Here is a 17,576-nt window from a genome sequence, read left to right as displayed (position 1 = left end):
AGGGAGAAGCAGGCTTCCCGCCGAGCAGGGAGGCTGATGCAGGGCTGGATCCCAGGACTCTGGGATCATGACCTGAGCCGAAGGTAGACGCTTAACGACTGAGCCACCCAGGCATCCCGAGATGAATCTATTTTTATGTTAAAGAAATAACTATTGGGGTGCCTGGGTGGCTCAGTCAGTTAAGCGTCTGCCTTTGGCTCAGGTCATGATCCCAGGGTCCTGGGATAGAGCCCCGCATCAGGCTCCTTGCTCAGTAGGGAGCCTGCTTCTCCCTCTCCCTCTGCTGCTCCCCCTGCCTGTGCTCTGTCAAATAAATAAATCTTTAAAAAAAACAACTATCTCTCCCTATTTTATTAAATGCTTTATAATTAAGAATATTGAATTTTGTCAAATGTCTTTTCAGTGTTTAAGGAGATGATCTTGTGATCTTTCTCCTTAGACCTATTAATATGATAAATTCTATTAATAGATATTTTACCAACATTTTATTATGAAATTTTTTAAACATATACCAAAGCTGAAAGAATGTTGCACTGAACAAGCATATATCTACTTCCTACCTCTTACCATTAACTTTACTATTCTTGCTTCATCACACAACAGATAATAGGTTTTAAAATACTGATTTTCATAGATTTAATTAATTCTATTAGAACTTAAAATATTGAACTATTCTTATACGCTGTAGTAAACACTTGGTTATAGTGTATTAGTTTTGTTTTGAAGCACTGTTTTATTTTGTTTGCTATTATTTTAATTTGGATTTTTGTATCAATATTCATAAATGTATGCATATATGATGTGTATGGGGATGTGTGTGTGTCTGTTGCTTCACAAAAACAATCTGAACGTTTAAAAAAATTTCAGGCTCCAGAACAGTTTAAATGGCATTGGAATTATCTGGCCCTTAAAAAAATCGGTAGAATTCCCCTGGAAAACTGCCTGGGACAGTTTATTTTTCAAAGAAGGTGGGTAAATCTTTAGTGGCATTTTCTATTTCTTCTATGGTAATTTGTGGGTTTATTATTTCTTTCTCCTCCGGAGTCAATTTTGATCAATTATTTTTTTCCTAAGAAAAGTATCATTTCTTCTAGTTTCCAAACTTATTTGTATAAAGTTGAGCAAAGTATCTCTTACAATGCTTATAACTATTCGTATTTATTTCCCAACTGTCATGATTATTCTGTGTAGTTTTACTTTCTCTCAGTTACCAAACCACAGATACATTCATTTTTTTCCCCAAAGGACTAGGACCTGGATTTAGCAATGCTTTTTTCCCCCTCTTTTCTAATTCATTAGTGTCTGCTTTTCTCTTTTTGATTTCTTCCTCCTTTTTAAGGTTTAATTTTTTAATTTGAGCTAAACATTATGTGTTTTTGTTCATTCTTTATCACTAATATACACATTCAAAAGCCACCAATATTCCTCTGAGTGCTGTTTTACCTCTCATAGATCTAACAGACAGGATTTTCACTACTGCTATTTTCTGAACACTCTGAAGTTTGAGGTTTGATTTTCTTCTAGACCCAAGAATTGTTTGCAAGTTTGAAATTTTATAGGCAGAAAAAAATTTGCATTTGGGTATTATGAACTTTAGTTTTATTGCATTCTGATCAGAGAATGTTATCTCACTATTCCTAGCTTTGTTTTCATGAATCAACAGGAGCACTTGAAAGGAATGTGCAATCACTGTTTTTAATGGTTGGTCAGTGTGATTATATATCAGACTTATCTCATGAGTTATATTTTTAAGTGTTTTATATTATTGCTTTTTATGTATATGTCATGAACTTAGAGAAGTAAATTAAAGCCTCTTACTACCAGTTTGTCTCTATTTGTTTCTTCTTCTTTTTTAAAAAAGATTTTATTTATTTATTTGACAGAGAGAGAGACAGTGAGAGAGGGAACACAAGCAGGGGGAGTGGGAGAGGGAGAAGCAGGCTTCCCCGCCGAGCAGGGAGCCCGATGTGGGGCTCGATCCCAGGATCCCAGGACCACGACCTGAGCCAAAAGCAGACACTTAACGACTGAGCCACCCAGGTGCCCCTTTCTTTGTTTCTTCTTGCATCTCCTTGGTGCTAGGTACACAGATATGCATAACTGTTTTCACTGTGAACTGTAGCGTTTGACATCATAAATGGCTCACCTTTGTATATCATCTTTTTATATGACTGATTATATATATCAGATTATTGAGAGACACAGAGCCCCCAAATCTCCAGAACATTTGCATACCCCAAGGGAGAATACCCTACCCTGAGTGGGCTCTGGACAAGCAGATCTGAGAGTCATGGACAAAGCTGGGATGCTATGAGTACAGAAAGGGTGATGTGGAGGGTGAATTCTATTGGGGGTCTAAGTCCTCAAGGATTTAGTACATATCCAGAAAAGACTCACTTCCAGAAGTTAAACCCCGAAAGGAAACTGCCCAAAGAAACAAATGGAACAAGGAAGGAACACTAGGGGAAGTAAAAGGTTCAGATAACAGGAAGGAAGTGTGAGAAGAAGCAGATTGTGCTATATTGTAACAGCAGAATATAAAGTCTGAAGTAGTGCTGTCTAATAGAAATATAATGGAAGCCACAAATGGAAGCCACATATGTAATTTTATATTTTCTAGCAGCCACCTTTTACAATGAAATGAAAGCAAGTGAAATTGATTTTAATAATGTATTTTAATTCATCCATTTTTAAAAGATTTTATTAATTTATTTGAGAGAGAGAAAGAGTGCACGCACATGCGGGAGAGGAGAATCTCAAGCAGACTCTGTGCTGAGCACTGAGCCTTATGCAGGGCTAGATCTCATGACCCTGGGCCCATGACCTGAGCCAAAATCAAGAGCCAGATGCCCAACCAACTGAGCCACACAGGTGCCCCTGTGCCCTGAAATTTTTAAGGGGGGAGGGGCACAGGGAATAGGAGAGAGAGGATCCCAAGCAGACTCCATGCCCAGTGTGGAGTCCCACACGGGACTCGATCTCACAACCCTGAGATCATGACTTGAGCTGCTATCAAGAGCTGGATGCTTAACTGACTGAGCCACCCAGGCACCCCTTAATTAATCCAATACACTCAAAACATTATTGTTTTGCTACATAATCAATATAAAAGTTATTAATGAGATATTTTACTTTTTTCCCCTACTAAATCTTTGAAATCTGGTATGTATTTTACATCTCAATTTGGATTAGATACACTTCAGAGTGCTCCACAGCTGCATGTAACTAGCGATTGCCTACCATGTTGGACAGTGAAAGTCTGAAGCTTAGAGAATTATCTTAAAGATCAAGGCCCATAGAGCTCTAGGAAACTCAGCGATAGAGGCAGTAAGCTTTTCTGACACAGGCTTCGTTCTGAGAAGTGAAAAAAAACAAAAAACAAAAAAAACACAACAGTTACACAGAGAGACTGACATGTAAGCCTTTCATGGTAACAACTAAAAATGTAGGGAAGCCCTTTGGCCCATCTGTGCCCCGTTCTACAGCAACCCTCTCCTTATGAATCTAGGAAATGACATCTTTTTCATTTAAGAAACAAAAGAGAAATACAATATAACTCCAAACAGAGGCTTTTACAAGGGGGAAAAAAAAAAAGATGGAAAGAAATGAAATACTATTCTGGTAGACAAAGAGAAGACATGTGGACACAAAGCTAAACAGGTTGAAAGCAATTAAGAACATGGGATTAACTCTGAAACAGCAGCACAGACCAGAAGTAGAAGAGCTCAGATACAGGACAGCCAGACAACAGGGAGACTGTTAGAAGTCTGGTGCAACTGGAGAACAAAGAAAAGAAAATCACAATTCTGAAATGAGGATTAAATTAGAAGGAACAAAGAGGCGTCTGGGTGGCTCAGTCGGTTAAGCATCCAACTCTTGATCTCAGCTCAGGTCATGATCTCAGGGTTGTGAGACTGAGTCCTGTGCTGGGCTGCACACTGGACATGAAGCCTACTTTAAAAAAGAAAGAGAGAGAGAAATAATAAATTGGAAGGAATACAAGGGTGAATAAACACTGGGACAGGCACAGTCAGGGAGACAGAGTATATAAAATAGACAAGTGAAGAAAGTCAAACAGAAACAAAGAAAGAGAAAAGGGATTTGAGAGAAAGTGACTGATCTAGAAGTCAGGCAAAGGAGATCCAACATATGTGTAATTGAAGGCCCTAAAGAATAAAGCCTAAATGATTAAACAGAGAAAGTACTTACTTAAAAACTGAATTAAAAAACATATTTTGGACTAGAAGAAGATTTGAATCTAAAAATTGGAAGCACACACACTGTCCCGTGAGAATTACCTATTATTCTTAGTGATATTATTGTTCCTTAAGGATGAAATAAAAATCCTTTAGGCACCCAGCTAAAAAGTCCAAGTGACTTCTTTGCAAAAAAAAAATCAGGATGGCATCAAGATTTCAGATGGTAACATTTTATGTTTTAAAAATGGAGCGGGCGCCTGGGTGGCTCAGTTGGTTAAGCGACTGCCTTCGGCTCAGGTCATGATCCTGGAGTCCCGGGATCGAGTCCGCATCGGGCTCCCTGCTCGGCGGGGAGTCTGCTTCTCCCTCTGACCCTCCCCCCTCTCATGCTCTCTATCTCATTCTCTCTCTCAAATAAATAAATAAAATCTTTAAAAAAAAAAAAAATAAATAAATAAATAAAAATGGAGCAACATTTTAAAAATATTTAAGGGGGACAAAAGAGCCACAGATTTTATATCCAGGCAAGCTTTTCTTCAAATGTAAAGGCTACCAAACAGTTATGAACATGCGAGACCCACGGACTGTAAGTCCACTTGAATTCTGTGCTCATGGGGCATCACAAATGCTGTACGCAAATGGGGCAGCAAGGAACTGTGGCAGACGTGCATACTGTGTACATCTCCTCTGCCCATACATGTGATTCCTTGTCCATCGGACTTGACTCACAAAACAGAGATAAAATTATTAATAAAATCTCAAAATAGCAAAAGCAGAGCATGAAGCAGAGCCCTGTGTGACTGTAAAGGTTACACACTCATGAAACCATCTCTGGTGACATGCAGTGTCCAGTAAGGCTAGATCCCTTCCAACTTGTCTCCCTCCTCTGTTCTCTCTTCCTATAACCATTCTCCACACTGGAGTCAGTGGTAATCCTAAAACACAGAGTTCACCATGTCCAGCCCCTGCTTAACACACCCCTTCCCACTGCTCTCTTTGCACTCATGGTAATACTCATACTCACTCATTCAAAGTGGACCTGCCCACTTTTCTCCTCTCATCCCTTCCTCTCCTGCCCCGCACCCATACTCCAGGGCCTGCCCAAATCAAACCCAGCATCATGTATCCAAAACTGAATCCCAGTTCTGCAGTCTACCTCCCAGATTGCTCGTTCTCCTGTTTTCCCCATCTCAGGAACCAGAACTTCTATCTATCTGGTTGTAGAAACCCTGAGGGTCATCCTTGACCCTTCTTCTCCCTCAAACCCCACATTTAATCTGTGCTGCCTTTCATGAATCATCTCTTGAACCTTTTTCACGTCAGTGTCCTTGACATTCTTACCCATTTGTCCTTCCTTTTCATCTACCTTGCAGCTGTCCATCCTGAAAGCAACCCATTCTCCTTGCTCATACCTAGCATGGAAGCTTTCGGGGGAGAATGTCACAGTCACAAAGACTGGTAACACTAATAAATCAAGGTCTCCAAACTCATATGGGCTCACAGTCTCTCCCTTCTGTCTTTCCAGAGGACACAGGGCATCTTCCCCTAAGATTACTATTTCACTAGAAATTAACAATTAAAAGCAATTAAAAGAGGGTTAAGGTGTCCCATATGCTTGGAAACTGTAATAGCTAACATCTACATAGCACTTGCTTTATGCAGTCATGTTCTGTGGTGGTCTTTACGTGAGCTGATATTCATTTCAATGTTAAATGTCAGTTACAGAAATGAAAAAAGTGAGGAACAGAGAGGTTAAGTGACTTGCCCAAGGTCAAACAGCTAGTGAATAGTTCAGCAGGGATTCAAACCCAGGCAGACAGGCTCCAGGGCCCCTAGACTTTACCATGGTACTAAAGATATCAAAGAAGTGTTTAGAAATAGATGCTAATAAAAACGTACTTGTCAAAACTATGGACACAGCCAAAGAACAACAGTTAGTGGGAAATTTATGGCATCATTATCAAGAAACAGGAAAATGAAAAGGAACAAAACAGCACAAACTGAATATGGAAAGAATAAAGATAAAGACACTCATCAATGAAATAGTGAAGAAAAAAAGCAGAGATTAACCAAACCAAAAGTGTTTCTTGAAAAAAAAAATTAAATAGCAAAATAGAAGTACTATCTACCTAATAAGGATAAAAGAGTATTATGAATCTGTTCTAACAAATTGAATAACCTATATGAGATACTTGAATATACACGGAAATATAAAATGTTGAAATTTGTGCAAGAGATAGCAAGCTTGAACAGATATATAAATAGACTTGAACAAATAAATACTAAGATCAAACCGGTAGTCAGATATCTTCTTTTTCTCTACCCCACCCCACAATAATCCAAGGCCCAGATGGTGTTTTTTTTTGTTTTTTTTTTTGAGAGTGCAGATGGTTTTATGCAGTTGCTGCATATGAATTCCACTAAACTTCTAAGGGACAGTTATTTTCAATTTTATTCAAGTGGTTCCAGAAAACAGAGAAATAGCGAACTCTGTCCAGCTAATCTTGTGGGGTTAATATAATCCTGCTTCTAAAACCAGATAGGAACTATGCAAAAAGGAAAACTGTAGGCCTATTTTACTTATAAACAGATGCAAAAATCCTAAACAAAACATTTCTAACTGGGGGCGCCTGGGTGGCTCAGTCAGTTAAGCATCCAACTCTTGATTTCAGCTCAGGTCGTGATCTCAGGGTTGTGAGATCGAGCCCCACATCAGGCTGGGTGTGGAGCCTGCTTAAGATTCTTTCTCTCCCTCTGCCCTTCCCCCCACCACTCTCACTCACTCTCAAAAAAAAAAATCACTAACTGAATCCAATGTGTTAAAAATACATTAAAAATGTATTAGAAATAATACATAATATTCAAGGAATTCAAGGATAGTTCAGCATCAGAAAACTCTTCCATTTAATTCAAAGTTAACAGAGGGAGGGGCACCTGGGTGGCTCAGTCGTTAAGCATCTGCCTTCGGCTCAGGTCATGATCTCAGGGTCCTGGGATCGAGCCCCACATCGGGCTCCCTGCTCGGCGGGAAGCCTGCTTCTCCCTCTCCCACTCCCCCGGCTTGTGTTCCCTCTCTCGCTGTGCCTCTCTCTGTCAAATAAATAAATAAAATCTTCCCCCCCCAAAAAAATAGTTAACAGAGGAAGAGAAATAATACATGATAATCTCAATTGGTACAGAAAAGGCATTCTATAAGGTCCAGTACCTTTGATTAAAAAAAAAAAACCCTCAAAACTTAAAGTAGAAAAAAAATTTATTTAATTTGATAAAGTCTATGCATCCTCAAACAAGTAATATATATAACAGAAAAATTTTAGGCATATATATCTTCACGTCCTGGACAAAAACAAGATGGCCCTAATCATAACTCACACTGTTTAACGAAGTATTAGAAATTCTAATTAATACTATAAGGAAATAAGATTGTGAAATTTGGATGGGAAGACCCCAAACTGTCATTATTTATAGATGTGACTAACCATCTAGATAGGCACCAACAGAATTAACAGACCAATTATTAGAACAAGAGAATTCAGCTAAGATTGCTCAGACATGAGATTTACCTACAAAAATCAATACTTTCCTAGACCAGCGATAGCCAACTAGAAAATGTAATAAATAATGAAATACCAGAAGATGTAAGAAATATAATATGTAATAAAAGAAATCATAAACAGAAGAAAGTACAATAAAAAAATCACATCTCAATTGCAACAAAAATTAGTTATCAGAGAATTAAACCAAGAACTTATAAGGACCTCTATGAACTGAACTTTAAATACTTGAATAAATTGACAAGCCTTGGAGAGGATGATTTAATATTATAACCAACTCAACTCTCCCCAGACTAATGAAGAAATTCACTGCAATCCCTATCATAAGTAGTTATATGTATAAGTAATATGTGTGTGTATATGTGTATTTTCTTTGAAAAGGAAACTTGGTAAATCTACTCTGAAAATTATATGGAATAATGGAGGATACATGAAGAACTAAGTCAACTTCCAAAAAACAAAGCAAAACAAAACAGCAAAGAGGGGGTGACTTTCCCTACCAAACAGTAAGACCTACTATAAAGCTATAGTACTAAAAAAAAAAAAAAAAAAAGACCTCCTGCAGTGTCAGCACAGGAACAGAAAACATAGCAATGCAACAACACAGAGAACTCCAAGACCTACCTACATAAGCATGGGAACTTAACGGGGTAAAGGAGATGGGACGAGGATGGATGATTTTAGACTAGTGAAAAATGGCTCAATCTACTAAACAAATTATAACCGAATCCCTGTTTAGCCTCACGTACCAAGTGCTCTAAGTAAATTAAAGATCTAAATGTAAAAGCGAAAAATCATAGGGTTAACAGAAACGGATGTGGGAGGATCTCTGTGGGCTTAGGGAAAGGCAAGAAGGCTTACTTATCAAAACTTGAAAAGCGCAAACCATCATGCACAAATTTGCTGGATTTGATTACATCAAAATTAAGAATTTATGCTTAATAAAAAAAAAATAACATGGGCCAATTAAGAGTCAGATGATAGGATTGAGATTTTTTTCAAAGTCTAAAACTGACAAGGGATTAACATCTAGAATATACAAGGAACTCTGTAAAGCAATATGAAGAGGGCATCAAGTTCAATAGAAAAATGGGCAAATGATATGACAGGCAATTTATAGAAAAAGAAACCCCCAAAGCTAATAAGCACATGAAGTGATGCTCAAACTCATTAACAGTCAAAGAAATGCAAATTAAAACAAGATAGCACTTTACACCTTTAGACTGGCAAAAACTAGAAAGCTGGGTAATACCAATTAATGGCAGAAATGAGGAAGATAGGATCCCTCACACATGGCCAATGGGAGTGTAAATTGGTAAAGCCTCTTTGGAGAGCAGTCCCATAGTACTTATGCAAATTAAGCACGCACACACACACACTAGGAGCCACGGAAATTCTAACATACGTGCACAATGGGAAACCTACAAGAATGCTTGCTGCAGGTTTGTGGGAGGATAGTGGCACCCTGGGTTGGCCTGCGCTATTATTATGAAGCAAAGGGTCGTAAGGACACACAGCGATGCAGACAGATCTTAAAAACAATTAATGTTACACAATACTGTTTACATAAACTGTAAATACATACATGCCCTCCGGTGGGCACGTGTCTTTCCAAAACCTCCAGCGAATGAGCCACATTTGGCTTGTCCATCCATATGAGCGCGGAGTCACTGTTGTAATGATCTATTATTACATTGATCTAATGGGATATTTTGTATAATGTGGAGGCAATCCAGATCCACTTGGACTATTTTATGGCAGAGGATGAGAGAGTTAAGATAGCCTTGGGACAAAATGACGAAACTACAAACAACTATGGTTGTCCTGTTTTAGATACTCTCTTCTGACTGCAATAGAAAAGAATGTGCTCCCCAAACCAGCGGCCGCACACTATGTACTTGAGGTTCTAGGAATGAATCTCTCCAGACACAATACCACACCCAACTGGGCAGCTGCAGTCAGCACCTCAGTGAAGGAAAGATGGAACAGGGCTCTTCTGGGAAAGTGGGGATGCTTCCGTGAGGAATGGGGCAGCCCCTCCATTCAACCCAGTGGGAAGGAAGACAGCACAGTGCAGGCAAGAAGTCCGGGGTCTGTGAGCTGACGGAGTATGCACCTGATGGCTTCTCTTTTATTTGTGAAGAACAGCCTTTTACATGTATCATTATTTGGGGGAGAATTTTCCCAAATATTTATTCCTTAAAGATGCCATTTTCGAAGGCCATGCCATAGTCCATCCTGTGGAGATGCACAATCCATTTGGCCACTTCCCTGTTGCCAGCCTGAGGGCACCCCCTGGTGCAGAGGGTGCTCAACCCCATCCATGGGGGGCCTAAATGCTCCCAGCACTTCTGCTCCATGAAAGCCTGGCTCTCCCAGCTCTGGGGTCCTCTTTCGGGAGCTTCTTCCACACAGCTCTGCCTATGTGAACCCCACCTCCACCCCGCCCACCCAAGACAAGCCTTGTGGCGGGGGGGGGGGGGGGGGCTGGCCTCCCCAGCACTGTCCCTGCATGGCTGTGCACATCCAGTCAATCCTTAGACACAGAAAGTCACTACACACTCACACACACACACAGTGCAAATACCCACTCTGCACATTCTTAAAGACACAAATGTTTATCCACACACACACTAAAGCACACAAACCCACGTGAGCCCATAGTGCATCCAAATACATATACAGACACTTGCACAGATGTATACACCCTCACATATACATACATGCATATGATGACACACAGGTACACAGATATCCTGATCTAGCCTGACCACAAACCCACTACTCCCAGAATCTTCTCTGTCCTGGCTGATGGTGATTCTCTCCTTCCAGTTTGTCAAGCCAGAAATCTTAGAGTCATCCCTGACTCCACTCTCTCACCCCGCATTCCAATCCACCAGGAAATCTTGTTTCCTGGACTTTCCCCAAATATCCATAATAAATCACCTCTCACCACCTCCACCCCTATCGTGGACCACTGGACTACTGGGCTAGGCTCCTAACTGGTTTCCCTACTCTGCCTTTGCCCCAGAGTCTATTCTGAAAGCATCAGTGTGATCCTTTAAAAAAAGCTAGTCAGAAAACACCACGCTCAGAACCCTGCAATGACTCCACATTTCACCCAGAACTAAAAGCCAAGTCCCTGGGAGAGAGCCAAGGACTCTGTGAACTGGCCCCTATTGCCTGGCTCACACCGATTCCCTTATAACTCTCTCTTCTACTTGCTCCACCTCTTTGCTCACCCTTGAACTTGGCCCTGTGCTCCCATCTTGGGGCCCTTACACTGGCTGATCCCCTTGCCTGGCCCATGTAACATACTACATAATTTTCAAAAATTGTTTAGGTCTATCATCTATTGTCTGTCTCTGTTAGAGTGAAAGCTGCATGAAGACACAACCTTTGTTTTGTTCCCTAAAGAACAAAGAGTGGGTGGCACAGCAGGTGCTTGGTAAATACCTGCAGAGTGAAAGAACGAATGCATCATGCGCGCATGCGTACACGCTCACACACACCATCTGCACAAATACATGCCCACGTGTGCACGCCACCAAACACACATGCTTAGACTCTCAGGCCCTGACCTGGGAACCATGTGTATTCTGAGACACAGGCACACATTCAGTACACACACGCACGCATGCACACACGCGTTCACATGGGCACTGAACACACACAGAAAAGACATGCTGTTCCAGCCATCTATTGCTGCCTAGCAAACTCCCCCAAACTTGGTGGCACGAAGCAACAACCATTTGACTACGTTCCTGGATTCTGTGGGGCTGGCTTGTCACTACTCCACCACGACAAGGGCCTCAGCAGGAGAGAATCAAATGGCTGGAGACACCTTCGCTCACACGTCTGGCACCCGACCCGAGACGACTTACATCGCTGGTGCTCCTCGGGCATCCTTCTCCCTCCCGAGGTCTCAGGGCCTCTCCATGTGGTCTCTCTACGTGGCCTCTCTAGCATGGGGACCCGGGAGTAGCTGGCTTCTGAAATGGCAGCTCAGGACTCCAAGAATGACTGTTCTTCTGAGCAAGGTGGATGCTGCACAGCCTTTTATGACCTCACCTTGGAAATCACAGTGTCACCTCCGTCACATCCATTTAGTTGAAGCAGTCACAAGCCCACCCAGATTCAGGCGGGGGAGGACAGAGACCCCACCTCTTGATGGGAGAATTGTGAAGGAAGAAATGCGACCATATTTTAAAATCGCCACACATGTGCACACACAGGGATGCTTATACACACACAGGGACACATCTATGCACACATATACACACAATACACACCTCTACGCAAACATAACCACGCACACACCCTTAGGTCTTGTCCTCAGAACCTCTGTTCTGAGAGCAAACTTAGAAAAACATATACGAGCCTATGAACATGCATGTAATACAGACGCAGTCCCACAAATACACCTATAGTCACATCCAGGTACACCTGCACGTACTCACACACATATGCACACACGCTCACAGTCACGGGCCCTGCCCTGGAGATGCCCACCCTGTACCTGCAGCCACACCTGCTTGCTCCTTGCCCCGTGCACGGCTGAGTCGGGGGCCAGGATGGGTCAGAGAGCCTCGGCTGGTTATGGGGGGGGCCTTCTCTCCTCACCACCCTCCCCTCATGGTAGGGGCCCGGCAAGAAGGAAAACAAATAACCTTGCAGTGTTTAAATAAGCAAAGTTTTGTGCAAAGCAGAGGTTAATGTACTTTATTGTTCAATGTCATGTTTATAGTGGATTGGTGGAGGGAAAAATGTGATTAATTGCCCCGAAGCCCACGGATCTACAATTATTTGGTTGTTGTGAACAAATAAAGGACTACAGTATTCATCATATTCAAATGAGGCAGCAGAATAAATGATGGCGGGCCGGGCAGGAACAAAACCTAGGCGTGTTCCCGCACAATCGGAAGGCGACTGGCACCTTGTCAACCAGACGCAGGGTGGTGGCGGGAGCCGAACCCGTTTGTCTCTGTGCCGCCAGCAAGGGTTGGGCTGACCCTGCCAGTGCCCGCGTTAATTCATGTCACACCTCGCGCCTCCATCCTTCGTGGTATGAAAACCAGGCGCCAATTTTGTAATAAAGACTTGTTTCCGACGAGGCCCAGTTTGGGGTGGGGGCACAGATCTTCATTAAAGCCCCTTTCCCGGGCCACGCTCGTTACAGAGCACAGGTACTGGCTAAATGTGTCCGATCATTCATCATGATTTTGCCCTCCACTTTGTCACAGCGTGGGGATTTAAGGAAGATAGATGGTACAAGATGTTGTCTCCTCCACAGACGCTTTCTGCTCTGGTAAGTGTGTCCGATGCAGAATTATTTTGCCACTTTATTATTTCCTAGTGAGTGTTTGTCAGAGCTTCGCCTCTTGGAAGGAGCGAGTTGTTTCCTGTCACTCAGAGATGTCTCGGGAGCCGTGATGCTTGGCTGGGCTTGCCAGCCAGCTGGAACCTGGGCAGGGTCCCCAGGCAAGGCTAGGGGGGTGGTCCTGGGAGTCTGGGCCACAGGGCGAATGTCAAATCCAACAGAAATGGGGGGAGGCAGGCTTTGGGAGAAGGTGGGGCACAGGGGCTTTAGATATGCTGGGTTGGGGGGGGAAGAAAGGGGGCATCTTTCAGGATCTGGCCTGGCTGTAGGCCAGCCCGCTGGACAGGGAGCTGTTCAAACCAGTGTCCAAAGGGCTGTAAGAGCTTGGCCTTGAGCTGAGCCAGCTGGAGAGGGTATGGGCAAGGCTGGGGCCCTGTGGGGCTGCTGATGGCCTTAAAGCAGTGTGGCCAATTCTGGTACTCACTGCTGGCAGCAGATGAGCTTCCTGCCCTGATCAGGATGGCTGAGGGGCCATGATGTGACTGGCAGGGATGCCAGGTGGGTGAAGATCACACCAGGCTAAAGATGGGCATGAGTTCAGCCTGAAGCCCAAGGTCTAGCCCAGAGCCCAGGGAACTCTTGGGAATAGTGGAACTTCATTCTGGGCAGTGCTGGGGCACAAAGGGGAGGGCCCTGGAATCTGAGAGTGAATCTGGCCCCACAGAGAAAGTGGGGTATCTGGCGGACACCAGCCCGTCCTGTGGTCCTTCCTCCCTTGTGTTTGCTTTGCAAGGGTCTCTCCACTGACCCCATCCTCCTGGGTACCTGCTTCCCACTGCCCCAACTATTGGCTGGGCGGGGGATGCTCAGCTGTCTCAGCCTCTGGGGCACACAGCAGTGAAATCTACTTTGTCTTTGCTGCCCCCGCCCCACCCCTGGTCTGACTGGTGAATCCAGAAGGAACGCTCCTCAGAGGTTCAGGGGCAACACAGACCAATTCAAGAAGAGCCCAAGCAGAGGTACCTGGGGCACAGGGACCTATGTGAGGGCGCCCACCTTTCTCTGGCCCTAAGACAGCACTGCGGGAGTCCACCTTGTTAATGTGTAGATATCTCTCCCTCCTCAAAGTCTCTCCAGAGGCCGCATGAGGTAGGATAAAGAGCACAGTTTGAGAATCGGACAAGCCTGGGTCCAAAGCACTAACTAGCTGTAATGTTTTTGAGCCTCTGTTTCCCCATCTGTAAAATAGGGACAATAAGATGACATTCCCCTTGGAAGTTCTTGCCATGGATCCTGGCACGTTCTGTCAACTCAGATGTCCCCTCCCTGCCTCCTCTCTCTGGTTGCTGGCTGCTAGGAGTCCCTCATTCCCCCTGACCTGTCTCCCCTGGGCCAGGGCTTCCTGGCTGGCATCCAGAGTGTCCGCAGATGAGGCAGCCTACCTCATCAGCCAGTGGCTGCCTTTCTGCCCCAGGCACTCCCCCGCCCTCGCACTGTGAACAGCCCCAGAGGGAATCGTTAACAATTCGCAGCCGCTAACTCCCCGGCCCTTCCCCAGCCCTCCTCCAGGCCCTGGCTGAGCCCTGGGACACAGTCCCTGCCCTTCAGGAGCTGGGAGGAGGGGATAAAGAGGGTGGGGGGTGGGATGTGAGCAGATCTTTACTCCAAACACACGTCACCGCCGCCAGGGGCCTCTGCCGGCGCCGGTCTCAGGGCAAAAGTCCCAGGTGATGGGTATTCACTTACCGAGCCCCGACTTCGGCTGGACCCCGGGCGCCTCGCTGAGTCCGCGCCGCAGCGCCAGGCGGGACGCGCCGCTCTCACCCCCACTTCGCAGCCGAGCAAACTGAGTCCGTAGACGCAGTAACGTGCTCGAGATCTCGCAGGGAGAGATTCGAACCCGCGAGGCTTCTGGCGTCTTAATCTCGCGGTTGCCAGCCAGCGGATAGGCTCACCGACCGAGCAGCCGCGACTGACACGCACTGAGTCCAATCAGAACCCAGCCCCGTCCCGGCTCAGGTGTTTTTTTTCTACTCCGCCCACTTCCAAACTCCTGGCTCCCCATTCCCGCCGTGGTTTCCAATTAGGAACCCCAAATCTGCGTTTCTGTGCAGTTTTATGTTTAGGGTCTAGTTGCCTTTTTCCCCCCCCAGTTTATTAGGATGTTGTCTTTTGTGGCTTTTCTCCCATTTCTTCATTCATTCAGCAAACACTAAGGACTCATTATGCGCCGTGAGATGGAGCCAGCAGGTGGTGAGAGCCTGCGCGAGGGGCCTGACGCTCCAAGGGGAAGGGCTGGTCGAGCCACCTGCACGGTACCTCGTGAGGCAATGGCTGTTGGAGGAACCAAGGGCACACGCAGCTCCCCTGGTCTTGGAGGGGTGGGGCGGGCACTGTCCACCACCCAGAGACCCTCGTGCCGAGGGATCTCCCCTCGATCCCCCAAGCGCTGCCCCGGGTTGGGCTGCATCCTCCGCAGGACTGTGGCCCCAGCCACCTAACGGCCATCATACTTTCCGTCTCCCCACCTCTTTCCCTTCTGCAGCCTGAGTGATTGTCCTTAAACACAGATCTATCAGTGTCACCCCCGGCTTCAAAAACCTCAGTGGCTCCCCATTGCCTACCTACTTTAAACCTAAACCTTGTAACTTGGCATTCAAGGCTTTTCATGATCCAGCGCCAACCCAACCAATGCCACCACTCGCGCGCTTGATTTTTTAGCCTGTCACTGAAATTCCTTCTCTACATGACTTTCCTCAGCTGTAAAGGGGGGATAATCACATGCCTGCTATGGCAGCCTGCATTTTCCAAAGATGCCCACCGTGATGTAGATCCCATTCTACAAGCTCAGCCTCGTAAGAACCATTACTCTTTGCAGGGGATGGTGGGAACGGTGTTCCCTCCCCTTGAACTTGAGTGGACCTTTCCTGTGCCTTAACAACTACTGCAAAAGTGATGCCATGTGACTCCCGAGGCTAGGTCATGAGGGTGTTCACCCCCTACACTGTGCTGTTCTCCTGGGAGGCTCACTCTTTGAATCTGCAAAGAAGCTAAGCAGCCCTGTGCAGAGGCGGTTGTAGGTTCTGGTTGACCATGGGCCACCAACTGGCCAGCCATGTGTGTGAGCCATCCTGAAAGCCATCTGCCCCAACCCATTACACGTGGAGCTGAGATGAGCTGACCCTGCCAAGCCCTAGAGCAAAATAAATGATAATTGTTATTATAAGCCACTGTTTTAGGGCAGCCTGTCACATAGCAAAACAGGACAGAAATGCCTACCCCCAAGGCTCGTTGTAGGGTAGACGCGTGTATTCGTTTGGTAAGGCCACCATCACAAAACACCACAGGCTGGGTGACTTTAAACAACAGGAATGTATTCTCTCACAATTCTGGAGGCTGGAAGTGTGAGATCAAGGTGTCAGTAGGGTTGGGTTCTTCCTAGACCTCTATTCTTGGCACACAGATGGCTGCCTTCTCCCTGTATCTTCATGTGGTCTTCCCTCTCTCTGTCTGTGTCCTAATCCCCCCTTCTCCTAAGGACACCAGTCACACTGGATTAGGGCCCACCCTGACCTCAATCTAACTTAATTACCTCTCTAAAGGCCCTATCTCATATGTCAATTATATCTCAGTAAAACTGGAAGAAAAAAAAAGACCCTATCTCCAAATACAGTCACACTCTGAGGGACAGAGGTCTAGGATATCAACTTATGAAGCTGGGGGAATACAATTCAGCCCATGACAATGAGTAAGTACCTGTGAAAAACTTAGAACAGTACCTGGCACAGAGTCCACACTCAGTAAACGGTGGCTGTGTTGTTATTCTACCTACTACCACCTACCACCACCACTGTCATCTATGTGGCCTCAAGTCACACCATCTGCCTGCAGCCAGGGGGACAGCTCCAGATCCCCAGGCTTCCTCTGAGGCGGTCTCTTGGGCCTACTGTGCCCAAACCTGTTTTCCATCTACCCAAATCCTTCCTGTCTTAGGAAGCCCAGCTCCTTCACCATCACCTCCATGGAGCTTCCCTGACTCCTCTCTCTTTCCTCTGAGTCCCTACAGCTTGTGTTGGGAGCTCTGGTTAGCCATTATTCTGGTCTCCAGTGTGTAAGAAGCTTTGCTTTTTGGAACTGCACCTTTGTTTTGTTTTCGAATATAGAAATAGAGGATAGAAATAAGGTGAGCTCAGTTTATAAAATTCAGACAGTACAGAAAGGCTTAAAAAGAAAGTGAAAATCACCTCGAATTAACAACTTTTAACATTTTGGTTTATATCTTTCTGGAGTTTTTCATACGTGTATGTGTGTGTGTCTGCGTGTGTATATTTCTTGATTCCAGGACAACGCTGATTATAGAATGCACCACTGATTTAATTACACAGCTTTTAGGGAGAAAAGAACTACTGCATTAAGCATATATATTAATTGCAACGCACATCCTGATTTCAGAAATGCAAAAAATGTGAAAAATATGTACATCTTAGCATCAAGAAAATATGA

At 44.7% G+C, this 17,576-nt stretch overlaps 1 protein-coding gene across 5 annotated transcripts in view; it reads right to left on the bottom strand.

The window, feature by feature from the left end:
- MVB12B (multivesicular body subunit 12B) overlaps positions 1 to 14,975 on the bottom strand; it is a 249,661-nt gene extending 234,686 nt beyond the window's left edge. For all 5 annotated transcript variants that reach the window (XM_081803602.1, XM_081803604.1, XM_081803603.1 and 2 more), the window contains exon 1: positions 14,820 to 14,975. The gene's annotated coding sequence lies outside the window, so the exon portion shown is untranslated. The remainder of the gene's footprint in view (positions 1 to 14,819) is intronic.
- Positions 14,976 to 17,576: the final 2,601 nt, after the last annotated feature.

This window comes from Leptonychotes weddellii, chromosome 14, assembly GCF_054177405.1.
Source record: "Leptonychotes weddellii isolate Sample4059 chromosome 14, ASM5417740v2, whole genome shotgun sequence".
In the NCBI taxonomy this organism is placed as follows: domain Eukaryota; kingdom Metazoa; phylum Chordata; class Mammalia; order Carnivora; family Phocidae; genus Leptonychotes; species Leptonychotes weddellii.
The sequence above is the reverse complement of the archived record's forward strand: the minus strand, read 5'-3'. Positions and strand labels throughout refer to the sequence as shown.